This window comes from Dermacentor andersoni, chromosome 8 (genome assembly GCF_023375885.2).
Source record: "Dermacentor andersoni chromosome 8, qqDerAnde1_hic_scaffold, whole genome shotgun sequence".
Classification (NCBI taxonomy): domain Eukaryota; kingdom Metazoa; phylum Arthropoda; class Arachnida; order Ixodida; family Ixodidae; genus Dermacentor; species Dermacentor andersoni.
The window spans coordinates 49,537,792-49,546,482 of record NC_092821.1 but is presented as its reverse complement, the minus strand read 5'-3'; the positions used below and the strand labels follow the sequence as shown (position 1 = coordinate 49,546,482).

The 8,691-nt window shown below is 49.1% G+C and overlaps 1 non-coding gene across 1 annotated transcript; it reads left to right on the top strand.

Annotated features, from left to right (window-relative positions):
* The first annotated feature begins 6,691 nt into the window (after positions 1–6,691).
* On the top strand, positions 6,692–6,878 carry LOC126526526 (U2 spliceosomal RNA). The gene has a single exon (XR_007598592.2). It is a non-coding gene; the product is annotated as a U2 spliceosomal RNA (small nuclear RNA).
* Positions 6,879–8,691: the final 1,813 nt, after the last annotated feature.

Here is an 8,691-nt window from a genome sequence, read left to right as displayed (position 1 = left end):
AGACGGGTGCCAGATCTGAAACGTGTTGAGGTCCTTGACCAAGTGCCTGATAATATATTGGCTTCTTGTGTTTTGACTATATACATATCTTTGCACAGGGAAGGAGCAAGACGGGAAATGTATTTACAGTATGCAAACATTTGACAGACAAGATCACAGCAGGCCAGACACCGAAGCATCGTCTTCTTCAGCTCCAAGCACGTGTTTCTCTTCCTCAATATTATGCAGAGCAGTGTAACATATTTTCCGCCCAGCCTGGATACGCCGTGCCGATGCTTCTTAAGCAAAAGGAGAGTGATAGCGTCACTGATATGAACGATATCCTAGGATATCTGGGTGTGGCGAATAGTACGAGTGACCGGAGGGATCTCGTAGGTTACGTCAGCCACCTGGCGAAGGAACCGGTAAGGACTGCAGTAGCGAGATATCAGTTTTTTCGGAGAGACCCACGCAGCGGTTCGGAGAACATAGAAGGACAAGATCCGGGGAGAACATGGTCGGTGTGATGGTGACGACTGTCATTAATGCTTTACTGCTTGTTCTGAGTAGCACAAACACGACCGTGAGCAACTTGGCGTGCTACTTCAACTCGAGCGATGACGCCGTGGGCATACTCAGACATGCAATCGAATATTGCACTCTTGACAAAACAGTCAAGAGTATTGTACTCTTGACATGCACTCTTGAGTAAACAGTATTTTTCACAAGGCAGTAATGGATCGCGGCCGTCCAAAAAATAAAATGGCGAGTAATCTTCAGTGTGGTAGAGTTGTGAAGTGTACGCGAACGTGCCAAAAGGAAGAGCAGTATACGAGTCATTGTGGTCTTCATAAACATATATGCCGAGCATGTCCGTTATTGTTGGATTAAGTCGCTCTGTAAGACCGTTAGCATGCGGATGGTATGCAGTAGTAGATTTGTGTTTCGTATAACGGGACCAGAGCAAGTCATCCACAACTGTAGAGACGAAATAGTGACTCCGCTCGGTACGAAGTTGACAAGGAATAGTGATATGCTACAGGAAGTAGGCTACGTCAGTTGCGCAGGAGGTTGAAAGGGCCATGGTGATGTCAAACTGAGTTGTATATTCGGTTGCGATGGTAGTCCACTTGCTGCCGTAGTCAAATGTGGGGAAATGTCTCAGGATATCTACACCAACATGACAGAAGGGTTCAGCCGGAACGTCATGGGGTTGGAGTGGACCATCAGGGAGCACATACCGCTTCTTCCAGTGGTGACATAAAAAGAAACGACATAGCGGCGAACAGATCGGCATAGACCAGGCCGAAAGAATCACTGCCGGAAACGGTCGTATGTACGAGATTCTCCGAGGTGACCACAAGTAAGTGTTTTGTGCCGCTGGGACAGAACCGTTGTGAGAAGATGCTGATGAATGACAAGCTGCATCTCAGGTCCACTAGGGTTACGAATTAAATTGTGGGGTTTTAAGTGCCAAAACCACGATCTGATTATTGGGACGCCGTAGTGGGGAACTCCGGAAATTTAGACCATGATTGGTTCTTTAGCATGCAGCTAAACCTAAGTACAGGCGTGTTTTCGCATTTCGCCTCCACAATGCGGCCTCCGTAGCCGGGATTCGATCCTGCGACCTCGTGCTTAGCAGCTCAACATCATAGCCATTCAGTAAGCACGACGGGTTCGTCCACAACTAGGGCGCATGCTGCACTGATATGAAGAGGCATCCTGGGATAGGAACATGTGAAGGGAGGGATCGCTTGACCCAAATGTGAGCTTGTCCATTTTATCACGTATATTTAGCGCTTGGCGCTACTCGGCAGTGAGGTTAGCGAAAGCAGATAGCGAATAAACAGAAGCAGGAGCATCGGTTGCAGGAACATAAGGGCCGACTGGGTGGCCTGTAAGCAGTCGGCATATTACTGTAAACAGCTGGACTTGTAAACAACTGCGTACGAGTCTTTCTGTAGGCGTAGCCGACAGAAACTTAGGTGCCCGGTAGGATTTATTAGGAACGAAAGCCAGCAAAGCGCATGGTGGTCTGCAATGACTCTAAATGGTGGACCATATAGGCAAGGTAAAATTTTTCCATGGCCCCGTCACGTGCAAGGCACTCACGTTTAGGATGGAATAATTTCGCTCATCTGGAGAAAGCAGACGGCTGCAGTATGCAATGATGCACTCGTGACCTTACAGACGTTTGCATAAAATGGCACAAATTCCATAAACACTGTCATCAGTGCGGCCATCTATTGAAGGAGAGGGGTCGCAGTGTGGCAGAAATGGTGGGGATCTCAGGAGACAGATAAGCTTCGAGAACATAGTTGCTTGTACAAGGCCCTAAGAAAATGAAATGCCTGCCTTCGGAAGAACAATAAGAGGACCGTTGACTTCTGCAAAATTGTGCATGTAATGGCAGAAGTATGAGCACCTGCCTACGAAGCTCTGGACATCTTTAGTGCATGTTGGCATGGGAAACATCTCTACGGCGGGAACTTTGTCAGGGTGTGGGAGCACACCAGATGAGTCAACAGAATGACAGAGGACAGTAATTTGACGGCGTCCAAAGAGGCATACCGAAGAAGCAGAAGGCCAGGTTCGCGAAAAGCAGAAAGAACAAACGAGAGGCGTTCCAGGTGCATGGAAAATGTAGAAACACAAACGATGATGCCACCTCGGAACGAAGGTAGATGGACCACATGATGCCATGCAGGAGTGTGTCCCTCATCCTTACAATGTAGCTGGAGTTATAAATAAGGTGAAAGACATGACATTTAACGGGTGTAAGTCATCGGGTGTTATAAAGGCAGCCTCCTCGTGGTCCATGTCGTCAACGGCAATCTGCCAATAGCCGAAATGAAGGTCGATAGGAGAAAAGGACTTCGCACAGCAAAGGCAGTTGACGGCGTGATGAATGAATGGTGGAAGATAAACGTCGTTCTTCGTGCTGTTGTTGAGGTGCCGGTACTCCACGCCGAAGCACCAGGTGTCGTCTACGTTTTAACTAGAACGACAGGGCACGCCAAAAGGCTAGATGACGGTTCGACGATTCCTCCAGAGAGCATCTTCTGGACTTCTGTTTGATTAACTTGTCATTCATGCAAGGACGCACGGTGAAGTCGTCGATGAATAGGGTGTGTGCCACCGGTTTCCATATGGTGTATCGTGAGGGAGGTCTGGCCTAAAATGCGACCATTCAGGTAAACAATGTCGCCGAATGATGCTAGCAGATGTCACCACGGGTCGGCGTGGTGAGAGAGAAGTTCCGGAGCAATCATCTTTGTGAACTCAGAAAAGACAGCCGGCAAACAACATGAAGAGTCAACGGGAGACGTCGTAATATCCGCACTCAAGACTGATACTTGGCAGTCTTGGGAGGAGGACGGCGTACATAAGGCTATGCCTTGCAGTAGGACATGGTCCCCAATTCTGAAGTGGAGGAAGTTGAGTAAGGCGGGTATAGTTGTTGGTGACAGTGAGGACGGTGTGTGGAAGAGCAACGTGATCGGCGGGGAGGACGTCCGCGACAGGAGAGACAAAATAGTCACCGTCAGGTACAGGTGGAGCTGGAGAAAGGAAGATGCAGGTCATAACTTGCGAGGGTAGTCGAAGGGGCTCGGTGGAGCACAGTCTGCGCGGAACTTCCTCGGGTGGATCATGACAAGGTAAATCGAGTTGAACAAGTCCAGCGAACCCGTCAGCAGGGGCGGACTGATCGGATAGAAAATTACGGCCTAGAATAATACCATGGTGAAATTCTTGAATAACAGTAAACAAAACAGAAGTTTGGCGGCTAGCAACACCAACGCGAGCAGTACATATCCTATTGTGGCCACTGTTCTTCCCTGAGCGACCCGTATAGCACAGGGCGCCATAGGTTTCAGTACTTTAGTTAGCCGTCTACGAAGCCGCTTGCTCATCATAAAGATGTGCGCGCTGGTATGAGACATAGCAGTACAAGGACGTCGTCTGCGTACACATGAAATTTGTATCCGTCCGTAAGGACAGTTGACGAACTGCAGTCCTGGGCATTCTAGTTGCGTCACGCATCGGAGCTGCACTCATCAGTTTCTCGAAGAGCTCCGGCATGTGGCGGACGGAGCAAGGTGAATAGTGAGTGAGCGAGACAGGGGACGTCGCGGTGAGGGTGAATGACTCTGCATGTAGTTTAAGAGGCATAATTAGAGTTGTATGGCTTTGTGGAATCTTACGACGGCAAAATAGTACCTGGTGAGCGGCCGTAAGGTAGAAACGCAGATTGATATTGGGATGACGAAGCAGTGATGTGAAATGTGTCCAACGCTGCGGCAGGTAAAACAAATCGGCCCGCCATCATATGTTCGCCATTCTGCTAGGCTGCGAAAAGGCTGAGAGGGGTACCCGCATCACGAAGTGATCGTAGCAAAGGCGTATGTGTCCGGTCGGTTGGCAGAAGAGACAGAGTGAATTCCATGATTCGCCAACTCTTTGCGAACGACAAACTGCAAAAGAGAAATCGTCGGTCGAAATATCGTTAAAATTGGTATAGAAGCGAACCGGTACCGAGGCTTTGATCTCTCAGCGAACAAAACAAGCGAGGCTCCAAGACGTTGACGGCTGATGCGCAAAGTGAACAACTTCGCACGACAACATAGCAGCCGTATTTAGAAGACGCGTGAACTGGTGTGCGATGCGATGACTTAAGCGTCGACAGTCATTAATGAAGCGAATGATCGTGGAAAATTTCTTATGTACTAGAAGGTTAATACCGTCATCCGCTATTCCTTTCAGTGTGTGGTTCACTTTGTCTTCTTCTGACAACCACTCGTCAACATTGCGGCAAAAGACGAGTATGTGCTGGATTCAAGTCGCATATGATACCGTCCACGTCAGGATGCGGGACCCCAGTTCCTTTTGCGCAGCCCGATACCAGCCAACATGCTTGCCGTACAACTCGTGGAGTTTTTGCTTGCATCACTCCCAGCTCGTCAGTTCTTCCTCATGGTTTCGAAACGAGACCCGTGCCGTGGCTCTCTCAGGTAGAAAATTGTTTAACAGTATAACGATTTTGTCTCACCTGCTATGGGCGCTGATGCGCTCGTACATTTAGAGCCATTCTTGGACGTCAAGTTTGTTGGTCCCTCAAAACGGTACTGAGTAGCGGCGCCTGGACAAGATAACTGCCGGTTTTGTGGTAGCAATTGCTTATGCCGGCATGGCGACTGTCCTTGCACGTGCTCCATCGGTTGTCATGTTGTTAGTTGTCCCACGAAGTGCACTTCAGAGCTCCGTCTTGCCGAGCATTCCCCCTAGTTTCACCAAATATGTTGCGCAGGGAAGGAGCAAGACAGGACACGTATTTACAGCATGCACAGAATTGGCAAAGGCATGCCCACAGCAGGCCAGTCGCTGAAGTGTCTGCTTCAGGCCGAAGCTTGTGCTTCTCTGCAATGTTGTGCCGAGCAGTGTAGCAAGTTGTGTATATATATATATATATATATATATATATATATATATATATATATATATATATATATATATATATAGTAAAATTACAAGCAGCCAACAGACAATGACATGAAGGACAGCATAGGGGAAAATACCTGTATAGCTTAATTAAAGTAATCTTCCACAGATAATAAAATGAAAGCGGATGACAAAAAGAATTGGCCGCAGGTGTGATACAAACCCATGTCCTCGCATTGCGAGTGCGATGCTCTTACCAAATGACCTTCCGCGGGTCTCTTTCCTTATACACCTTCTGGGTTATTTGTATTTGTCCAGTACAGCTAACCCTGGCACTCTTAGCTGTCGCCACCACTCCCAGCAATGCCAATGGTGCAAAACATCCTGGCTACCTCGGATGTCACGTAGTTCGTAAGCATTACTTTGTTAAGGCACTTGATCAATAAACCCACACATGCTGCCGGATTCCATCAAAGCTGCCGGATTAGAGATCCTTTTTATCTAATCAACGAGAAAGAATGAAACCGAGGGGTGCGATTTTTGTCAGTCAAGTAACATGAACTCAATTAACAATGACACATAAGACCACGGAAGATAAATTGCCCGTAGGTCTTAATTCAAGTAAAGTAATGTTAAATAAACGAATATGAAAGTTGATGGAAATACATTTAGTGCCATTCCTTTGTATGAAGGTGGCCGACCAGCGAAGCTGTTTATGTGGATCCCTTACTAGCGGACTGTCCACTGCTGTGCGTAAACGCCGTATGCACATAAATGGGAGGCGAGGCGCGACTGGTCGCGCGTCCACAATGTTGTGCGTCGGAAGAGGATGAGATACCGAGGGAAATACATACCCGTGTGTTGTGGCGAAACGCGGCGCAACAGCTTTTAGCAACAAATCCTGGCACGTGCAACAGACACGCACCTCACCGCACCCCGATGGTACATATCGATTCCCCATAGCCAAGGTGATCCTGCGCTAGTCGGCGTGCCGCAGTGCAGTAATGCTTGTGAGGTCACTCTGAAACCACGAGCGGTCACGCACAGCACAATTCGTTTCCCACAAAATGCCTCTGAAATCTGGCTGTTACTCCGGTGAAGCGTTTCGAGTTTTCGGGATTGGGACCCCATGGACCATTCGCATTTCTTTCCGCCTCGCGGCCTTGGCACGCAGCACGCTTACGGGACCACCACCACGGGAGAGCGGAAGGAAAGGAAAGGAGATACGGAAGCGCTTAGAACGCTGATAAAGAGAGTGCGGTGCGAACGTAGACATGGCCAAGGCTGGTCAAAGTGCAGTATCTGTTCTTAACAATTTAGTATATGTGATGGAGGTTGTATTTAGACCTAAGATACTAAACCTATTTTTGCAATTTGGCGGAGGGCTTAAAGCCGGCGTCACCTCCACCGCGGGTGGGCCCGGCATTGCACTATCTTTCCGGATCGGCCCAAGTATGGGAAGATATTATATATAGACGCACGGAAATGTTTCTAGGACCTAGCCGTACACTGCTTCGCTTTAAAATGCAAATATTGTTGCGTTGCTGAAGTCGCGCAAAAAGATGTATTTACAATATTTACAAATGAGACAACGATGCATAAATAAGATCGCTGCCGATCCCGATTCCACCTCTACGCGTCAGATCGTTGTCTTCTGACTGGCGCCACTATTGGTTGCACCGTAACATAACCCCCGCTTGTAAAGGCGCCGTCTCAGCGCTAGCTATGAGGGAAGTAAGCTCGCGGCAAAGTAAGGATACAGCCGGGGACACATGCACAACATCCATGGGCAGATGCAAGCGCAGCGGAGCGACCTCGTAGTTGACATCGCCAAGCAGGTGCGATATCGTGTAGGGCCCTGGGTAGCGCGGTTGCAGCTTTTTGGACAGGCCGACGTGGCGACATGGTGTCCATAGGAGGAAAATGGTTCCAAGAGGAAATCAAACAGAGACTCGGTGAGCTTGGAGCAGGCAATCTGGTGTGCCATGCGAATCCATGCGAAGACGTCTTGAGCTTATTCAGCAGGAGTATTCATCGAGGAAGCAATCAGTGTGTCAAAAGGCAAAGAAGATGTGGCAGCTGAACAGAAGGTAAAATGATGAAAAGTCAGCGGTCATGTGACGGGACCACTTATAGGCGAAAGTCACAAAGAGGAGCGTGCTGTCCTAACCGCTGTGGTCGTCCGCAACCTACATAGACAGCATTATTGTCAACATGCGATTAAGTCGCTGCATCAGTCCGTTTATGTGAGGGTGGGAGGCTGTGGAAAGCTTGTGCTCGGCAGAACAGGAGTGAAGTAGGTCTTCAACTACTCGGAACAAGAAGGTGTGGCCGCGATCAGTGAGGAGCTGCTGGGGTGCACCTTGATGGAGGATGACATCATATAAGAGGAAATCCGCAGCCTCTTTGTGCGCAAAGCCCGCGTTCCTGCTTACCGGGTCGCGTTATCACTCACGACAAGATCGAGACCGACACAAAAGAATGGTTCTGATGGCGCATGAATGGTGTGAATGCGTCCCGCGGGCAGCACAGCAGGTTTTTCGCGGCATTGCCAGAGCGCACAGGCTGGAATCTAGCGGAGCACATAGCTGTACAGGCTTGGCCAGTAGAAGCGGCGCCGTACGCGGCCGTCAGTACGCGAACTGCTGAGGCGGCCTGCAGTATGGCAGATGTCTTGAGATGGCGCGGTACAATAATATACACATACCCTTTTCTGATATATTGGCAGGTGTACTTGTTTATCTTTATTTGGTGACCACGTTTCACTAGCCAACACATGTTATCGCACAGCGCAGGGCGCGCCCCCATTTATCGCACGTTTCTTGAATGTTATCGAGGGTTGTATCCACTGTCTGTTGTCACCGAACCTTGCGTAACCTCACTTCATGTATGCTCGTGCGCGAATAATGTGGAACTTTCTGGAAGACGCGCGGGCACCCGCGATTACTCTGGTAGCTTCCATGACTGATGCATAAAAGCGGTCGCGCCTTACCCGCTGATCAGATTTCGACGATCGCCACCTGTGGTCGCTGCTACCGCTGTGCTATGAGAGTAACCTCTTTTCCTGGCCACAGGTTTCCCATTAAACAGTGCTTTGTCTGTCACAGTTTTGCTACTGTATTTTTGACTGTCACTACCACGTGACATCTCGAGGAGGTGTGGAGTGGTGACCCAGCACCTATTGCGACCCGACCTTACCTATATGGCAGACCGTTCAGAGTAGTAAGCGACCTTGTGTTGGTTAGCGACCTTAAAGGACCCTTGAGGGCG